The 16,385-nt window shown below is 42.6% G+C and overlaps 1 long non-coding RNA gene across 13 annotated transcripts in view; it reads right to left on the minus strand.

The window, feature by feature from the left end:
* The window catches only part of LOC140696136 (uncharacterized), a 330,303-nt gene that overhangs the window by 142,348 nt on the left and 171,570 nt on the right, over nt 1-16,385 (minus strand). Inside the window, exon 4 of one of the 13 annotated variants that reach the window (XR_012072211.1) lies at nt 14,637-14,770. The exons of the other annotated variants lie outside the window; for them this stretch is intronic. This is a non-coding gene — a long non-coding RNA (uncharacterized lncRNA). The remainder of the gene's footprint in view (nt 1-14,636; nt 14,771-16,385) is intronic. 13 annotated transcript variants of the gene reach the window in all.

The raw sequence follows: 16,385 nt of genomic DNA on the forward strand, positions 1-16,385 counted from the left end.
CAGACACCTCCAATCTTGACAATGTCTCAGTTCTGCTCATCTTTTAGGACCTTAATACTTTCGAAGAGTAATGGTCAGTTACTTTGTAGAGCATCCCTCAGTTTGGACTTTCTGAGATTTTCTCTTGGTTATACTGAGGTTCTGCCTTATTTCCCAGTAAGGAAACCACAGAGGGAATTGCCCCCTTTTTAGCGTGCATGTCTTTCACGTCTTTGTTTAGATTTATTCCTAAATAAATTTTGTTCTTTTGAATGCTATTATAAATGAGATTTCAAGGAAAGTTTCTGGCCCTTTCCAGGAAAAAGAGGGGACAGAAACACTTTTGTTTTTAATGAGTCTTCCAAGCTTTGAGTGAGATTAATCTCTAACTCCGCAGGCAGCATCTGATGAAATTTTCCATCTTGCGAGTCTTTCCTGACAGCACTGAAGGCAGCGGAAGACGCATGGTTTAGACTCTGTGAGGTTCTCACTGCATTATATCAAGGGATACAATGTTAATACATATTATTGGTTATGTTAACCTTGATCGTTTGGCTAAGGTGAATGATGACAGAATTATCCACTATAAACTTAGTAGTTTTACTTTACAATCACATAATATTTTGGTTGAATTTTTGACATTGTGCAAATATCCCGTTTTGGTTTAACATTTTATGACCCATTTTAGCAACCTTTGATGGATTTTGCTTGTAGCAGTTATTGCTCTGGTGTGTTAATGGTTATTTTCTATCTCTTGCTTTTCTTCTACATTTATTAATTGGAATTCTTCTGTAAGGAATCATGTATTTTTCTATGTATATTTGTCTGAAATTTGGAAAATTGGGTCTTTTTTTCCCCCTTCAGTGGACTTTCAAAGGGAAAAAAGATGACCTTAAAAAGTAGTTTTTAAAACTATTACTTGGCAATGAGAACTGATTTCAAGGAAAATGTCCGACCCTTTCTAGGAAAGAGAGGGGACAGAAATATTTTTTGTTTTTAATAAGCAGTCCAGACCTTGAATGAGATTTACCTTTGGCCATCTGGGAAGGATCTAATAACATTTTCCATTTTCTAGGCTTTCCTTAGATATATCTGCTGATAGCAGAGGGATGCACATAATTTAGACATAATTTTATAAATGCCCTTATAAAAATACCACTCCTTTTCCTACCTTCCTCTTATGCTTGGGAACCAAATCTTGCCCGGTTGTACTGGTCAGTTCAAGAATCACTGGCTTTGAGCCCAGAGATAAACCCATGCACTTACAGTCAATTAATCTATGACAAAGGAGGCAAGAGAATATACAATGGAAAAAAGACAGTGTCTTCAACAACTGGTGCTGAGAAAGCTGGACAGATACATGTACTTCAATAAAATTAGAATACTCCCTCATGTCATATACAAATATAAACTCAAAATGGTTTAAAGACCTACATATAATACATGAAACCATAAAACGTCTAGAAGAGAGCACAGGCAACACATTCTCTGACATGAACTGTAGTAAGGACTCAACCTAAATGTCCACTGACAGATGACTGGATAAAGAAGATGTGGCATACATATATACAATGGAATATTACTCAGCCATAAAAAAGAATAAAATAATGTCATTTGCAGCAACATGGATGGACCTGGAGATCATCATTCTAAGTGAAGCAAGCCAGAAAGAGCAAGAAAAATACCATATCACTTATATGTGGAAGCTAAAAAATAGATGAATGAACTTATCTAGAAGACAGATACAGACTCACAGATATAGAAAACAAACATGGTTACCAGGGTGAGGGCGGAGGGGAAGGGGATGGGAAGGGATAAACTGGGAGTCTGAGATTTGCAGATATTAACTACTATATATAAAACAGATAAACAACAAGTTTATACTGTATAGCACAGGGAACTATATTCAATATCTTGTAGTAGCCTATAATGAAAAAGAGTATGAAAACAAATATATGTGTGCATACATATGACTGAACTCTTATGCTGTACATCAGAAACTGACACAACATTGTAAACTGACTATATTTCTATTTAAAAAAAGAAAAAATATACAGCAAACAAAAAAACAAGTTGTGGTATATGTGTGTGTGTGTACCAATATGATGAAATATTACTCAGCCATAAAAAGAATGTCATATTGCCTTTTGCAGCATCTCTAGATGAATTCATTCATCTCTAGATGAATCTAGAGATCATCATACTTAGTGAAATAAGTCAGAGAGAAAGACAATCACTATATGACATCACTTACATGTGGAATCTAAAAATAATACAAACAAATCTGTGTACAAAGCAGAAGCAGTTTTACAGACATAGAAAACAAACTTACGGTTACCAAAGGGGAAGGGGAGTTGGGGAGGGACAAATTAGGAGTATGGGATTAACAGATACAAACTACAATACATAAAAATAGATAAGCAACAAGGATTTACTGTATAGCACAGGGAATTATATTCAATATCTTATAATAACCTCTTACAGAATATAATCAGAAAAAAATAACTGAATCACTATGCTGTACACCTAAAATTAACATATACTATACATCAACTATGCTTCAATAATAATAAAAAAAAAATCACTAGCTTTAATTGGAGATATTTTTTCCAAGGCCCCAAACCCTAAAATTTTTTTTAACCTTTTCCATAAATGTATCTCTAATGACAAAAAGATGATCTTCAAGATTCTGGGAGGTGGGTACAAGAAAAATAAACAAAAATCAGTTGTATTTCGGTATACGAGCAATGAACAATCCCCAAAGGCAATTACAAAAACAATGTCCTTTACAATAGCACCCAAAAGAACAAAATACCTAGGAATTGCACTTTCCAACTCCAAAACTTACCATAAACCTACAGTAATCAAAATAGTACGGCACTGAAATAAGGCTAAACATCCATCAAAGGCATAGAATTGATAACCCAGTAATAAAATTAACCATCTGAAGCTACTGGTTTTGGAAGAGGGTGCCGAGACCATTCAAATGGGAAAGAATAGTCTCTTTACAATTGATGTTTGGACAACTGGACATTTACGTCGAAAGAATGAATTTGGATTTCTGCCTTACATCATATAAGAAGTTAACTCAAAATGTAACAAACTATTAAAAATGACCAGTTGCTTTCTCCCCCCATACCCCCAAAACATATAGGACCAAAATGACTAAGAATATTTTTTAAAAGTCTACCCTACAAAATAAAACTCTAAGAAATAAAAACTAAAATCATTAAATTAAAACCCTAGTAGATGGATTACATAGCAAATTAGGCATAACTCAGGAGAAAATTACTGTAAGGTAGTTCTGAAAATAATGCTAGACTGCAACACAAAGAGACTAGGAGATGGGACTTATCAGAATTGGTTGAAGGGATATAGAGGATGGAATGGAATAAAATGGTCTAATAATGCACACTGTTCTGCAACTGAAGAACAACCCCACCACAATAATATCAAAAACATCTTTAAAGCAGCCATTAAAGCTACAAAGGAATAGCAAATGGACTAAGAGTAGAATTCTCAACCATCAAAAAATCAAAGGACATTAACAAAATAACTTCAAAGTAGTGAGAAAAAAGCAAATATGTACCAAATGTGTATACATATGAGTATAATTGTGTACCTAGAAAATTCTCTTTCAAGAAAGAGAATGAAGATGGCAGAGAAGGAGGACCCCTAGCTCACCTTCTCCCCCAGACACACCCAAACTACAACTACATACAGAACAACTCTCTGAGAATGACTTGAAGACAAGCAGAACGGCTCTTCTACAACTAAGGACACAACACACACACACACACACACACACACACACACACACACACACACACACACACACACTGTGATGGGTACTTGGGGAAGAGAAGTGATCCAGTCAGGACCCACATCCCCAGTGGGTGACCCCAAAGGGGGAGGGGACGTCACAAGCTCAGAGGTCCTCCCTGAGGAATGAGGGGTTCAAGCCCCGTGTGGGACACCACAGCCTTGGGGACTGGTACCAGGAAGATGAGTCCTCTTTACTGGTTTTAAAAACCAGCAGGGTTTACAACCAGGAAAACCAGAGGGCTGTAGGAAACAGACTCTGCTCTTCAAGGATGTATGCAAAAGCTTACTTGCTCTAAGTCCCATCCAGAGGCTGCAGACTGAAAGGCGTCTGGCAGTCTAGCTGGCCTGCAAGGCTGCTCCAGGACACCCCCCAGCCTGCGCCGGGCTCCAGCTCCACCCTCACCTCCTACCAAGGCAGTGGTGGCTCCTGACACCCCTGGGGAGAAGCCCTGACCCATGCCTGGCTCCAGCTCCAGCTTGTCCAGCGCCAGCCCACCCCTGTCAAGGTCGTGGCTTCCTACACACCAGGGGAGAAGCCCCAGCCCACAATCACTGCAGCTCCAGGTCTCCCACTAAAGTCACCAGGCACACACACTCCCACGTGCATTAGTGTAATAAAACGCTAACCGGTCAAAACTTTGGGGTATGGTGAAAACAGTATTTCAAGAGATGCCTCAATCATATTAGGAAAGAAAAATGGCTACAGATCGATAAAGCAAGCATCTAACAAGTCAGAGAACAACAAGACTGAAGCAAAGAGAACTGATGAGCTAATCGAGTAATAATGATACAGATGAAAGGAGATGAAACTTAAACCCAGGTTTTTTTGTTTTTTTTTTTAAGTTAACAAAATCAAGAAGGGCTATATTGAAAATGAGGCCTGGATTCAACCCAGTTAAGTGTGGAAGGGAAACAGAGGGCTGACTGACTAACTGCTTCGGATCAGAGCCAGGAGAGGCCGTTGCAGTGAGACGGACCTGCAGTAAAGTTTGTCAGGGCAGGGGGCCTATGACTGTTTCCCGAGGAACATATGTGGGCCAAGTGAGGAACAGAGTAACATGGGGGCTTCTCGGTGGGTCTTGTCCCATGGGTCTTTGGGGAGGGACAAGGCGATCGCAGCAAAGAGAGACTGGTGGTGTACCTTTGGAGGCCTGTGGAATGAGGACAGGCCCCCAGAGGCCTCCCAGAATAGAGCTGGAGGGGCCTGGGGTCAAGACAACTGCAGGGAGAGATGTGCGACATGGAACCTCTGACAAGGGGAAGAAATAAGCCTCAAGAGAGACAAAAAAAAAAAAAGCTGTAATTTTCTACTAGACCTGGAGAGTGAGGAGTCTACCAAACATGAGAAATGGCCAGTCTTCTTGTCCAAAGCACCCTTTAACCCAGAGGGGAGCAAAACAGAAGCTGGCGAGTGGAAGATGTGGTATATCACTCAGGATAGGTGAGGTTCTGCTGCGGTCGTGAATAACCCAAAGTTCTCAATGACTCAACAAAGTTGATTTCTTGTTCTCACTGCGGTCCACCATGGATTGGCATGTGTCTCTGCTGGTATAGCTCAGGCAGGTGCACAGGCTGACGAAGGCTCTGTCTTAATGCATACTTCCAGAAGACACTGCCATGGTATAAGCACCACGCTGGGCCACTCATAATGACTGTCCTTCTCTGGGTCTCAATCGTCTCATCTTTAAAATGCACGTTAATGGTTTGGTGCAGGAAGAAGAGCACTGGATCAGCACTTCTCAAATTGTGTTCCCAGGAGCATGTGTTCTCTGTGTGTGTGCACATCTCAGGCCAGAAAATTTGATTAAAAATATTTTCCTCTAATGAAGATTTCAGACAACACACTTTCACAAAGAAGAGAACACAAGTGACGCCCAGTGTTTCATGTTGTAGCTGTTGCCGTCATACTCCTCTGAGACCATCTGGGTGGCCACACCAGGCAGGCTCTGGTGGAGCAGCAATCTACTCTCATGTCGGGATTCTACCAAGTCATGGAAACAGCCTAAATGTCCATTGACTGATGACTGGATAAAGAAGATGTGGTATATTTATACAATGGAATACTACTCGGCCATAAAAATGACAACATAACGCCATTTGCAGCAATGTAGATGTCCCTGGAGAATGTCATTCTAAATGAAGTAAGCCAGAAAGAGAAAGAAAAATACCATATGAGATCACTCATATGTGGAATCTAAAAAAAAAAAAACATAAATACAAAACAGTAACAGACTCATAAGACATAGAATACAAACTTGTGGTTGCCAGAGAGGAAGAGGGTGGGAAGGGACAGACTGGGAGTTCGAGATTTGTAGATACTGACAAGTATACATAGAATAGATAAACAAGTTTATACTGTATAGCACAGGGAAATATATTTAAGATCTTGTGGTAGCTCATGGGGTAAAGAATGTGAAAATGAATGTATGTATGTTCATGTATGACTGAAAAATTGTGCTCTACATCGGAAAGTGACACAATATTGTAAACTGACTATAACTCAATAAAATAAAAAAGAAGATAAAAAGAGATAGAAGATAAAAAGTGAGATAATACTATTTGCAGCAACACAGATGGACCTAGAGATTATCATACTAAGTGAAGTAAGTTAGAAAAAGACTAATGTCATGTGATATCACTTATACGCGGAATCTAAAAAAGATGCAAATGAGCTTATTTAAAAAACAGAAAGAGACTCACAGATATAGAAAACAAATTTATGGTTACCAAAGGGGAAATGTGGGAAAGGGGTAAATTAGGAGTTTGGGATTAACAGATACACACTATTATATATAAAATAGATAACCAAGAAAGACCTACTGTATAGCACAGGGATCTATATTCAGTATCTTATAATAAGCTATAATGGAAAATATCTGAAGAAATATATGTACATATATATGCATAAGTGAATCACTTTGCTATACATCTGAAACTGACACAACATTGTAAATCAACTATACGTCAATAAAAAAGAAAAAGAAAAGAAAAAAAGAGAGATTCTTAATTCTGAGATGCCATCATAAGCATCTTCTTGACGGGAGGCAATATGACCACTAGAGGGAAGCAACCTCCAGACAGAGCCGTCTCTTGACAACGTGGATACGCTGAATGTCTCTGGATCAGACTCTAAGGGTTTGAGCAAAGTGTCTAGTTCCATCAGGATTTAGTAGTCAAAAGGGAGCTGATTTTTGTCTAGCCCTTTCTCCGACTTTGGGCAAGCTGGTTTGAGCTCTCTGTGTCTCTGGGTCCTTCTAGACATATAGTACAGTGACTAGAAGAAATATGAGTGGCCTCCGTGTTTCTTTTCCTAACCATTCCCAGTGCTGTCTTTGTAAGGCCCTTCGGTCTCCATTTTTAAAGCCAACCACAGAGCACCAGCTCCTCCAGAAGCTAGACCCAGAACCGACCTCCTCTTCATGCAGCCCGCCTGTCCTCCTGTCCTCAGTAGGCCGTTCACTCTTCCCTGAGCTGAAGGGGACTTTTTTGTCCATGAAAGCTAACCCCCAGCTCTCCCAAGGGTAGAAAACAGATTACAATTAGATGAGCCAGGGACCTTAATAACTGCAGATGTCTTTAAATAAACAAGTAACTCTCAGGACATAAACATAAACAGAACCATCCTTCCCAATTAGAGATAAATGATGAATGGATGAGTCAGTCCAGGGTGGATTAAAGCAGTAGGTCTGCAATCACAAAGTCTGGGTCCCAGCGCTCTCACTCTTTGCTTATGTTTGCTCTATTTATTTAGTCTCTCTGAACTCCAGCTTCTCCATCTGTACAGAGTAGGTGAGGATACCTACATTTCAACTGAATACAATCACGCACACACAAAGCCAGGTACGTGACCGTGCCTAAGTATCCATCTTAAGGAAAAACAGAGCAGGGCGGGGAAGGAAAAGCACACTTTGTGTGTCTACTAACTGGTACAGGGAGTCGACAAGAGTTTGGAACATGTCAAACTTGTGTCCAAACCCCAGTTCTGCCACCTCTAGGCTGCATGACCTTGGACTCAAATTGAACCTCAGTTTCTTATGTGGAAACCTAACGTATTGATGGCTCCTTGTGTTGAGATCTAAAGATGGCCGGGGATGTGAAGTAGCTGGGTCAAGACGTTAGATGACAGACTGATGATTACTTTCCCCGTCTGACTCTTTTCCAAATGCCTACAGGTTGATACTGTACTACAATCTCATCATCAACTTTCTAAGTTAGGCATCATCATTCCCATTTTACAGGGCAAGAAACTGAGGGTTGTGACTTGCCCAGAGGCACAGAGTTTGAAAGTAGACAGTGTATGGTTTCTGACAGGATTGTTTCCTTAACCGAATGTCTCATGATGCCATTATCTGTGGTATAGACGAGTTGAACCATACTGACCACCAGAGCTACTGACTAAGGTTCCCTCTTACACTGGCTTTTGCCGCTGCAGTACCTCCCCCAAGCTTAGAGAATACACTGCCTTTGCTCACCTTTTTCTCCTGCAGTGTGTGCACTGGCTACCTACAACCACTAGATGGCGCCAATACCCTAGCTTTTGGCTTAACAGCTTTCCCTCTGCGTGAATTAAAAATTTACCTTATGCATCAACAGACCTAAATCTCTACATAAATCCCAGCTTGTGAGACTCATATACTTGTAAAGATTTTTTTTAAAAAAAATATTCAGGGTGAACTCTGGAGGCTTAGTTATCTTGCTTAAAAATGCAGACCAGCCCTCTATAAATTCACAAGCTGAGGCCCCTGCATGGCCACGAGCAATCGCAGTGTTACATGTGTCTCTGCTCCAGGGTGAGCTGGGAATCGTTAGCAGCTTTCTCTCCGAGTGTATAGATCGATGGGCCCGCGAGAGCCCACCAGCACTTCATGGCCTTTGCTTACTGCTCTGTGAAAGGAGACATGGAATACGGGCTAGGCTCACTGTTGATCTGAGGGAAAGAGCAGAATATCCCAGGAGATGTGATGACTCCCTTACCCCGCGTTCTTCCTCTCACAGCCTGTTACAAGTGTCTATAATGCCATTATTTGTTTAAGTCATTGTACCCCTTTATTATAATAGTCAAAATAATAACATAGCAACAATAACCAACCTCTATTTAGTCTTGCATAGTTTACAAAGCACACCTCTCTCTATCATTTTATGTAACACACCTGAATTAACAGGGTCAGGGGTTTTTATTCCATTTACAGAGGAGAAGTTGAGCTCAAGAGAGAAAGCGAATTCCCAAGAATCTCCAAGCTATTCAACCAAAATGCTAGAACTTGAACCCAAGACTTCTGATTCTAAGTATCATATTCATGTCAATACATGAGACTGAAGACCTGTATTACATCCTAAGCAATACATTTCTGACAGTTTCTCTACTGCTATTCCTTTACTTTTCTGATTGTCTCTGAATTTCATTTCTCCCAAAAATTCAGAGTCCCTGGGGGGAGAGTCCCTTTCTTTTTCCCTCCCTCCTTCTCTGCCCGCCTCCCATCTTCCATCCCAGTGCCCAGCCCAACAGTAAGTATTGTGGGAGGCAACAGAGGAGACACTGCTTGTGTCCCGTGTACAGAACACAAGAGCTGGAAGGGATGATGGGGATTATCGCATCTGAGCACCCTCTTTACGTGTAAGGAAACCAAACCAGGAAGGAGGAGACATGGATGCCATGGGATTCTCTCAAATGACCTATTTTTCATTAAAGCTCGTCTACACCCTGATATCCAGTAGTTTGGAAACTATGTGCATGCCAACTGAATTACCCTCTAAAACAGTGTCTCATATAAGTTTTTCACAGATGTAGCTGCCCCCTGCCACATATGAACAATAACCAAATAAACGTGGTGCTGTGAAACTTCATGAGAGTTGAAATCTTTATGTCGTAGCTTTTTTTTACTTTGGAGTCTAAGGTAAAGCACGTTCACCAGAAATCTGGGCTGTAGTTAGCCTTTTGGTATTTCATTGGTCTCATGCCCTCTCTTTGTCTTGTACACACTTCTGCTACCACCCCACCTACCACGATTCCCCCAACGGAGCAAAATATCCCTGAGGACAAGAACCAAAGCTTAGAAATCCTTGTAACTTCAGATGCTAGCACAGTTTTTGGCAAAGAGTAGATGATCAATAATTCATTGCCAAATTGAGTTACATTTTGCATTGGATTGAGCCTGCCCGTTACAAACCACCTCCCTGCACATGTATCATCAAGGGTTTAAAATCCAGATGGGTATAGAAAAGACACCTCTTAATAGATATTTAAGGTTTAACAAGCACTGTCCTTATCCTTGTCCTCAAGCTCCTTACTGTCTCACTGGTCAGATGAAGGTAGATGAATTAAAGATTAAGCTACACAGAATCTGGTAATTTAGCAAATATTTATTGAGCTCCTTCTAGGTGGAAAAGTAAGTCGTCAGGCGTTCTAAAGGTTGAGAAATTCCTATGGGCAGCAGCGAATCAAGGACCACCCCCAGTAGGAGGCTGGGTGGAACCAGGCCTTGAACGGAGGGTTGGATCTGGAGAGGGGCAGAGGAATCCTTCCAGCAGGAATGGGGATTGTGTGATGAAGGAGTCACAGTGATAAGAAAGCCTGCCCAGCGCTCTGGCTCGGTGGATGTTGAACGCCATCATTTTGAGAGGAAAAGGGGCTCTCAGGTCTTCTAGTTCAAACTTTCATTTTGTAGTTGGGGAGACTGAGGCCCAGAGAGGGGAGGTGACTTAGGCACGGTCCCCCAGTGAGTGAGTGACAAAGCTGGGATCAGAGCCCAGTGTCCCGACTTCCAGCCCACTGCTCTTTTCACCACATTTCTTGAATAATCCACCATGCACCTGGCGATGCTTTTCTTTCAGAGTCCAGCCACTATGTCGTTTTTCTCTATGTGGCAGGCAGCCAAAAGCCTTGAACTTCTTCATGTTACCATTTTGCCCTCTGCAGAATGGGATATTAAAGTATTCACTTGGGGGATGGGTCATGGGGTTCCATCAATAAATGTTTGTGAATTGCTCTGAGCTATTTGGGCCAGAGGGACTCCAGAAATGGGAGACCCCAGTGGCAGTGGTGGTGGTATCTGAACCCTTTTTGAGGTCTTGCCTTTACTCCACAGAATTAAAACACGGTTTACGTGATAAGCTATTCCTTATGAGCTGTATTTGTGTTGAAAGCCCAGCATGAGTTCGCTGAGGGCTTCCTCCCGCACAACCACAGCTATGCGCCAATCCTCCTGGGTTTGGAGATGGAACTTCGGTTAAATGCATGGAATTTATTCTTAGTCCTTTTCTTAATTACGACTTTATTTTTATTCCTCTGGCATTCTCTAGGGGAGGGGTCAGAGCGGAGAGGAAAAGGAAGGAAGGAGGCCGGGAAATGTGTTATAGATTCAAGGCTTTTGTTTTGTTTTGTTTCGTTTTATTTCTGAGCTGCTTGCTGTCAGCAAAAGAGAGGGATTTAACGGATCTTGCAGAGATGCGAGCCTCATTCCAAGGAAGCTGGAGCCCAGAAGACACGTAACAAATACAATGAAAACATAACTTGAGGTGAGGGCGATTATTATTTGACTAATAAATCCCCTAGGCTGATAGAAAAAAAGACTGAGCCTTTTATTCACCATTTAATTCAATAAACAATGGGAGTAGATGTTCAGGGTTAAGAGGACTATGTGGTCACGCTGAGGTTACTTCAGAGAATTGCTGTGGAATAACCTACCCCATGGCCACCCTACGTTAGTCATGCCGCCTGCCCTCCTGTGTCCAGTCTAGCGTCTCACAACGCTGAAAACTTTACTTACTCCCATGCTATGGTCCTTGTTCAAAACCCAGGTCAGAACATGTCCCCTGGGTGTTTACATCCATGTCCTGCCACACTGAGTGTTCCTCGGTATCTGGAACTCCCTTAAAGTATATAAATGACTCGTGTGTAGGCATATTCTGATTATCTTTTCTCTTCCTCCTCCATCTGTATTTTCTTTTCCTTCTTCATTCCCCTCCCCCCATTATTTTTTTTTATTCTCCTTTTTCACCATGGCCATTATGTCATCTGCTCTAGGACACTTTGCAGTGTACAGAGAAAAGGAGTAAAGAAAAAATGGACTTTGGAGGGAAAAATATTTTCCTTGTGAATCCTGGTCTGGGTAGGGACTGGCTATGGGAAACTGAGCAAATCCTGAAACTATACAGGGACTTAAGATTTCTCGTCCACAAATTGAAGGAAATAATCCGTCGTCCCAGGGCTTCTTTAAGGATGACCTGAGAGACTGAAGTAAAACACCACAGTGCAACACGGGATGGGACGAGCACGGGGCAAGTGGGAGCTTCTGAAGTCTCCCTGGACCCTGGGCTCAGACAGTGGGGACTGGGAGTGCTGTCTCATCTGAGGGTAGCTCTAGAGCATGTGCATGGCTCTGGGCACAGGATCCGAGGGGACACCTCCCCAGGTGCTTCCACAAACCCCCTCCCTCTTTACCTCCTCTCTGCCATGGAACACTTGAACCATCTGACCAAGGAGGTGGCCAACATGGTTTAAGAAGGTGGGTTAGGGAGTAGGAGGCAACTGGGATGGAGCCCAGAAGCTCCACTGACTAACTCTGTGATGCTGGACAAGTGACTCAGCTCCAGTTTCCACATTCACAAGAATGGGGATCATCTCCGCCTCGTACGCCTGTGTGGTGAGTAGCTGGTGCATGTGAAGCACTTCAAACTATCTCGGGCACAAGCAACTGTAGTTACTACTGTTCCTCCAGGAGTGGCCCGGAGAGGGTGGATGCTTGGCACCCATGGGACTTGCAGGGAACAAGCAGGCACAGGGAGCTGGTGGAGGACGTGCTTTCCTCCTGAATGGGTTACACTCCCACCTCCCTCCCTCATTTATAACCAATTAGTCATATGTACACACTTCCAGTCCAGCTCGACAGTCACCTGGTCCATGGAGCCTTCTGGGTCCATCTTCTTCCTCCTGTCCATCCTCTAGAAGTGGCCACCCTTTTCTCTGAGCTGCTGGAGCACCACGTGCCCTCTTCTGTGGCAGTGAGTACTGTGTAACTGATGCCACCGACATGGATACTCAGAGTTGAGTTTTCATGCCAGGACACGAGATCCTGGAGGGCTCAGACTATAGCTCATACCTCTCACCCTGCCTCTCGGCCCAGGTTGACTCAGTCAGTGCTCATGCAGCAGACAGATTGGTGAACGAACGGCTTAGCAGTTGCAACTCAACTGTCTCAGGGTGGCGACTTTCGGAAATATATTGTATTCTTTCTGAAGGAAGTATCATAAGCAATGAGATGTGATGAACCTTGGTAAGTGATCTGGCTTCTAAGAAACATCCAAGTCCCTCTGGCCCAAGGTTTGAACTTACTCAGTTCAGCTGTTCAGAATGAAGCATGACCACTGATTTGTATGAGCAAATGGCAAAGGGACGGACTAAAGAAACAAGAGGGGAGGATTGCTCATACCCTGAACTGGTTGTTGAAGTTGTCAAACTAACAACGATGTTGTTGAACGCTGTCAAAGAACAGACTGAAAGAAAAACAACTGCATCTCCAATGCCCGGTGCCTGAATAGGTAGAGAGGTTTTATTGTGTTGGTCATAAATAGCTTTCACGAAGTCAGAGTGCTTACTTGAACCCTACTTGAACCAGCTGGATGCTGGTGTATTCACGACTCAGAGAATTTTTTTTTTAAAGGTTTTGGGTTGCTCCCACTTCTTGTCATGGAGTGAGCCAATTTATAAAAATTGTTTATTACTCCATAGCCCAGCTGGACCCCAGAAGGATGGGGCTGTTGTGGACCATGGAAAATAACACAAATGCACAAAGACACCAAAATGAAGCCAGAGATCTTCAGGAGGCTTAGATAAACATTTAGTCTCATAAATAAATACATTATCGGACCACACAAAGCACACCCTACCCAGCCTCTTCCTCAGAAGTCACACTCCAAACAGCCTCTTTAATTTGTCCAGGTTCAAACAATCAAGATGTCTTTATTGGTTACCTACTGGATGACCACTTCCAAGCCTCCTGTTCCAAGACACAGAGCAGCAGAAGACATAGGCCCTTGCTTCTTCAAATGATTTGGAATTGTAGATGTAGAAGCAAGATGCACACACATTAATCAATTAGTAATAAATGCAAGCCAGGATGAACACTGACTTGTGATGTATTGGGAAATGGATCTCAAGGCAAGAGGTCTGGGTCCCAGAGCTACTACCAATTTGCTAGATGACCATTTACTCATCCACTCCATTGATAATCAAACAAATAAGCACTTATTATGGATCAGGCACTGTGCTCAGTACCGAGGATACCAGTTAACTTATTCCTTCACTCGCTTATTCGGCAGACAGTGATTATGAAATAGGTGAGGCATTGGGCTAGGTGCTGGGGAAGGGGGAGAAACCGGTCCCTGCCCTCCGCGGGTCAGGCTCCTCACAAGACAACGGTGAGTGCTGGGGTAGGGGAGGGTAGCTGATTCGTCAGTCTCTAATGTCCTCTCCGCCAAGAGTATGTTAAGCAGTAGATTGGAGGATTTTGTGGTTCATTTGCCAAGTGTCAGGTCAAGGAGAGGAATTGTCATTTGTTAAAGTGGGATAAACCACTGGACTCTGAGTTGCAGACTTTTGGATGGGCATCCCCTGAGAGCCTCAAAGCCTCGCGCTCACATGCCTGTGTGCTCCTCTGAGAATGCAGGTCAATCCTGTTCATCCTCTTGTGCGCATACATTTCTTTATGGTTTACAAGTCACTTCCATGTGGACAGTTTTATTTGCTCCACATAGCAACCTTATGAAGTCAGGGGTTTAATATCCTCTTTTTAAAGATAAAGAAACTGAGGCCATGAGCGGTTGAATTTACTTACTAATGTCTGTGAGGCGTGGAGCTGGGGCCGGAGCCCAGGTCCCCGGCTTCCCAGCCTGGTGTTTCTGCATCAGGTGTCTTCATTCAGTGTGTGTGCTCCGAGGGCCAGTTACGGCTCAGGTGTTGTGTGAAGTCCTGGTCAAGTCATGAAGAAGCAGGCAGTCATCTCAATGATTTTATAGCAAGTTCTCCTCTAACTCTTGCTCAAAATTAATAGGAACTTACACTGCTTTGTAGCAAATTGTGTAGTTTTACGTGCAATTTAAAGAACGAGTGATGAGATCATAAGCTTTTTATGGCCAGGTGCCAGGTAGAATAAGCAACTCTTGATAAAGCACTTTTATATCAATTCAACTCTTCGTATCAATTCAGTTGATATGGATGCAATGTGTGTATATATATATGTAGTTGTATATATGTAACATTACTCCTATTTACTAACAATGAAGTGTATGCTCTGAGAGACCCCAAATTCTATAAATGGCTGGTAGAAGACCTAGAATTTAATCCTAAGCCATTTATCAGCCAGCACTTTGTTATGCCCATTCCTTAAACAATACTCCATTCCACTATGCCGTCTACAGGGCTTCGGGGAGTCTTGTTACCTAGAGGAGCAACTCAGTCATCCTAGAGTGAATAGACTGGATAACATGTGAATGGACCACACATCCAGCCCCTAACATCTGTCACTAAGCCTAAGAAATAACTTTCCTCCTAGACAGATGAGCACTGTGAGAGCCTCAGATGTGGGGAAGAAGAAGGAAGAAAGGAAAGGGTGAAAGACGAAGGAACGGTGCAGTAACAGAGGAAGAAAGACCGAGGAGCTTTGGTGTCGGACCTGCGCTTGATGTTGGTTCCGCCACTTACTTGCGTGTGCCTTCATGCACGTATTTCAATGCTCAGGTCGTAAGGGAAGGTGAAGAGGATTAAGGGCAATCCTGTCTGGGGACTGTTTTGCACAGTGCCTCATCTACCGTAGATACTCAGTAAACAACTGGTTCTTCGAGCCTAAGACAAGCTGGGAGAACGGTAAGAGCAAACACTGAACTGTAAGACAGAAGGGCATATATTTGGGGGCGGGGGTGACCCTGAGGAGGATAAAGTATATGTGTAGGGACCTAGGAAGAGATGACTTTGAAAGAGCAATACGGAACCAGATTTTAAAGGGCTATCAACACCATCTAAGGAGTTAGAATCTAACCTGCTGCTACAAGGGGGTCTCTAACAAGTTGGGTCTTTTCTAAACATATTGTGGGGCTGGGCAGGGAAGAGTCTATAAGTAGGGAGGAAGCTATAAGTAGCTGGGAAGCTACACAAAACTGGGGTAACATTCGCAAGGATCCTTTCTCCACGATTTGCCTTTAGTAATGGCTGAAGGCAAAAGTGCCTGGAGCCCAACTGTACAAACCTGAACCACTCTGAGTTCCTCCCAGACACAAATCTTTATCCACTGCATGGTTAGAAAAGGATATATACATCTATTTTATGATGGATTAGCCTTTTTGGACTGTGGCCACACCATAGAGGGTTTTCTAATCTATTTTGAGTTCTAATTGATTACAGCATTTGGAAAAATGTACAGCAAATTGCTCCGTTAATCAAGGTAAATCAAGCTGATGTCATAGATGCTAAATATACGTTTTTTTGCAGTAATATTATTTACACGGCTGGAACCAAGGCTGCTGTCAGTGTTTCCACTTGACAGCCCTGTCTTCTCAGAAGGTGCTCATGGCTTATCTCTGAAAGCACT

This window comes from Vicugna pacos, chromosome 4, assembly GCF_048564905.1.
Source record: "Vicugna pacos chromosome 4, VicPac4, whole genome shotgun sequence".
Taxonomy (NCBI): domain Eukaryota; kingdom Metazoa; phylum Chordata; class Mammalia; order Artiodactyla; family Camelidae; genus Vicugna; species Vicugna pacos.